The sequence below is a fragment of the Citrus sinensis genome, chromosome 1 (assembly GCF_022201045.2).
Source record: "Citrus sinensis cultivar Valencia sweet orange chromosome 1, DVS_A1.0, whole genome shotgun sequence".
NCBI lineage: Eukaryota > Viridiplantae > Streptophyta > Magnoliopsida > Sapindales > Rutaceae > Citrus > Citrus sinensis.
The window spans coordinates 12013424-12017921 of record NC_068556.1 but is presented as its reverse complement, the minus strand read 5'-3'; the positions used below and the strand labels follow the sequence as shown (position 1 = coordinate 12017921).

Genomic DNA, 4498 nt, shown 5'->3' with positions numbered 1-4498 from the left:
AGAGGAATGTTAACTTTCACTTGCTTAAAGATTTCATAAATTTCAGAAGTGTGGTTTGATTTCTTTGGTTTATTCAATGCATGCGGAAATGGTGGTTCAGGTGGAACACTAGTTATTTCTTCACTAGGTGTAAGTTCATTCAGTCCTTCCTTACCCTTTGAATTTTCATCATTTTCATAAGGTTCAGGCATAGGTCTATCAACAACCTTACCACTACGAAGAATTATAACTGACTTGACTTGGTCTGTGGGTGGATTTTGTTGAATTTTAGGATTTGGTTGTGGTTGGGCTGGAAATTTTCCTTTTTCTTGAATGGTGAGTGCATAAGCAATTTTAGCAAGAGTATCTTTCAAATCAGAAAAAGTTTGTGCATTTTGATTGTTAATAGCATCTTGCTTTCTGATGAATGAATGCATTGTGTCTTCCAGATTTTTCCAGGGTGGTGGAACATATGCTGCATAAGGCTGAGGATTTTGAAAATTTTGTGGAGGTGGTGCTTGTGAAGATTGTGCATTATTATTATTCCTCCAACCGAAATTCGGATGATTTCTCCAACCAGGATTATAAGTCTGTGAATATGGGTTTGGTTTATTGAAAGTGTTAATGACATTAGCTTGATCATTTATACATTCTTTAAGTGTAGGCAAAGTGGGACACTCTTGAGTGAAATGATCATTCGAATTACATATGTTACATGCAATTTCTTGAACAGATTTTACTTGATCACTCTCTTTATGCTCCAAAGCTTCAACTTTCCTAACTAGGGATGCAAATTTTGCTTGTAAATCATGATCTTCCCTAAGGTTATGGATTCCTCCACTAGATGGAGATGATTGTTGCTTATTTGTCAATTCAAAAGTTCCAACAGTATCCCAATGTTGTGCATTTTCAGCTAATTGGTCAAGGTCATCTAGTGCATCTTCAGGATTTTTATCCCTAAATTCACCATTACACATCATTTCAACAACCTGTCTACTTTGGGGCATTAAGCCCTCATAGAAGTAAGTGACCAATCGCCAAGTTTCAAAACCATGATGTGGACATATGTTAAGCAACTCTTTAAACCTATCCCAACATTGGTATAATGTTTCTCCATTTTTTTGAGTGAAAGAAGTGATTTGCCTTTTAAAAGAATTTGTTCTATGAGGTGGAAAGAATTTTTTCAAAAACTGTTCTTGCATGATATTCCAAGTTCTTACTGATCCAGATCTAAGGTTTTGTAGCCAAGTTTTAGCTTTATCTTTTAATGAAAAAGGAAAAAGCTTTAATCTAATTATGTTCATGCTACAATTTTGGTCTGTGTATGTATTACAAACTTCCTCAAAATCTCTTAGATGCAAGTACGGATTCTCAGATTCTAAACCATGAAATGTTGGTAAAAGTTGGATAATACCTGGTTTAAAGTTGAATCGAGATGCTTCTGGAGGAAATACTATACACGACGGTGCTCCGGTTCTGGTTGGATTCATGTAGTCTCTCAGAGTTCTTGGTTGATTCTGATCATGCCCATGTTGAGATTGGTTGTCTCCCTGATCAATTTGAGGGTTAAGTTCGCCCAAAACGTTTTCGCCTTGATTCTCATCCATGATTGGTGGCGGAGATTGAGATTTACGAATTAACCTGCCACTTGAAGATCGAGACCAACGTCTCATGCAATGGTTATGTTATAAAGATAATATTTACACAAATTGATAACAAAATAAAATAAAAAAATAAATAAGCAAATAATATAAGTGTACAAAAGAAAATTAAATAACAATTTTGGTGGTTGAACCCACCAATAAAGTAAAAACAATAAATGCAAAATTAAAAAAACATGGTGGTTGAACCCACCAATTAACAATAAATTAAGTAAAAAATAAATGCAAAAGAAAAAAAAGAAAAAAAATGGTGGTTGAACCCACCAATAAAAAAAATACAAAATTAAATAAATTATGAAAATTAAATAACTGAAAATAAAAGTTAAGAGTTAGTAGTTAGTTTGGTGGTTAAACCCACCAATAAAGCAAAAATAAATAAATACGAAATTAAATAAATGCAGAAAATTAAATAACTGAAATTAAATAAAAGTTAGGAGTTAGCAATTAGTAAGTTAAGAGTTAGTAATTAGAGTTAGTAGTTAAAGTTAGTTATGTCCAAAATAAGTCCAAAATATGTCCAAAATATGTTCAAAGTATATTCAAGTCTTGATTATTTTGAGGAATTTCGTCTAGGGATTCTATTGCAAATTATTTTCAATTTTATGGTCAAACTGTAATTTTTAGAAGTTTAGAATTAGCAATTTGGGATGAAAGTGAAACAGTTGAAAGATGTCGGGGTCCGAACGTAATTACCAGAAGATTGGGCTAGAAACGGAAATTGTTGGGGTTCAACAAGAATTATGAAAGATATGGGGACAAAAGAGAATTTAAGGAAAGGAAAAGGGGGCAAACGAAATTTTACATAGAAGAGAAAAGTAAAAAACAGAAAAACAAACCAAATAAAAAAAAAACTTTTCCCCGGCAACAGCGCCAAAAACTTGACACAACTTAAAAGTAAATTTTAACTCCCAAGTATAAGAGTGTCTTGTTGTATTATAACTCGGTGAGTCTGAGGTCGATCCACAGAGAAAAGATTTAATTAGTTTATTTTATTTTATCTAAAAATTGAAATTAAAACTTGAATATAAACAACTTAATTTAAATGAAACTATGGAATTGAACTAGTTAGGGTTATGGATCCACTCTTAGAAATAAATAAAACTTAATAAATTCTTTTTGCCAATTTGTTTTAGATTTATTACCCAAAAGATTAATTATAAAAATTATTATTATTGTCCCTTTAAATTTATGATGGATTAAGTATTTATTGTGCCAAAATTTAATTTGTCTACAATAAGTCAAAATACCATTTCACCATGCCTTATATTAAGATCTTAAGAATTTATTGTGCCAAATTCATTTGTTTGTCTACAATAAATCAAATTTTCAAAATATAAAACATGTATAAAATTAAATAGAAAATAATTTAATTTATAAAAGTAAACATAGAATTTGATTAAATTATATTTATTTCTTAAGAGTTTCACATTCCCCTAACTAATATTATTTAGTTAAGCATAATTAAAATAAAAAGAAGTAGTAAAATTGAATTACTTATAATTAAAAAAATAAAAACAACTAAAATTGGAAATAAAACTAATTTTATTAATGAAAATAATTATACAAAATATTAAAAATACACCTGGAAATCAAGATTACAAGGAGATTGAGAGAATTTGAGAAGAAGAGAGTTGTAGAGAGATGATTAAAATATAAAAATGAAGTTCTATTTATAGAGAAATAAATTCATAATCCAGTGCTTTGCGGTTCATCATAGGCTTCATGCATGTGCTCCTCACAACCCTTAGATCAAGATCCAATGGCTGTCAAACTTCAAAAGTGAACATCACACATGGCATCATTTGACTCGTCTGATTTGCCCAAAGAACGGTTGAGATTTGGCGGGTTAATGGGTGGATCGGGTCGACCCGAATACAAAGATTTGGATCCTCCAACTTGCTTCACCAACCATTGCCACGTGGCACAATCATGGCCATTGAATCATGAACGGTTGAGATTTGGTCAAGATTGCCAGTTATCCCATGCACTCATATCTATTGTAAGCTCATTTTATCATCCAATCAGTGCTCGGTCAACAAGAAAAGTCAATTTTTTTTACACAAGCCCAATTTTAAGCCGATCTTGACTGATCTTAAGGTTTTCGAACCTCCGAAATCCAAATTTGACCTCCGTTTATCTGTTTGGAGCCTCGAAGTACGTGAAATTAATATTTTTTCTAATAAACACATAAAAATACACAAAATTAAATATATTTAAAACATAATTAATAATTCATAATATATTACATAAATACAAATATAAATTATAACATAAGCATAAAATAACATATTATCGCTTGATAATTAAACAATTTTTAATACTAATCACTAAGTTCACAACGTTTATTCTTTTTCTCCGCTGCTCTTTATGCTCCTACCCAAATCTTAGGATTCAAACCTTTGTTTAGGAGAGAATCAAAGCGACAGGTAAGTTATTCTCCCTGTTCTCAACAGATTTCTAATCACTCTATCTAGCTAGGGTTTATATTGGCACGATTCTAGAAGGTTATAGATCATAATGCATGATTTAGAATATATTTAGGCTTTGTTTAGGATTATGAGTTTAGTTAATCAATCCTTGACGTATTAAGCACAGGATAATTCTGGATAGCCTGAGTATCTCGAATTTAAACCTATATTTTCTGAACGAATTTTCTTATAAAATTTATATTTCTGGAAACTAGACATGTAGGGCTTCTTGATTAAATTTTATTTCATTAAATTCGACTTCGTTTTCAATTTTATATGTATTTTCGAATTAGAAACCACTGCACTGGAAAACTGCGATTCCAGTAATGTGATCAGATTCACAAGACTATTTGTACCACCAAATGAACTCGGAAAATTCGGAACGTTTAT

General features: G+C 31.1%; 1 non-coding gene across 1 annotated transcript; it reads left to right on the top strand.

Moving 5' to 3' along the window:
* Positions 1-1026: 1026 nt before the first annotated feature.
* On the top strand, positions 1027-1135 carry LOC127903844 (small nucleolar RNA R71). Its single transcript, XR_008056721.1, has one exon. It is a non-coding gene; the product is annotated as a small nucleolar RNA R71 (small nucleolar RNA).
* The last annotated feature ends 3363 nt before the right edge of the window (positions 1136-4498 follow it).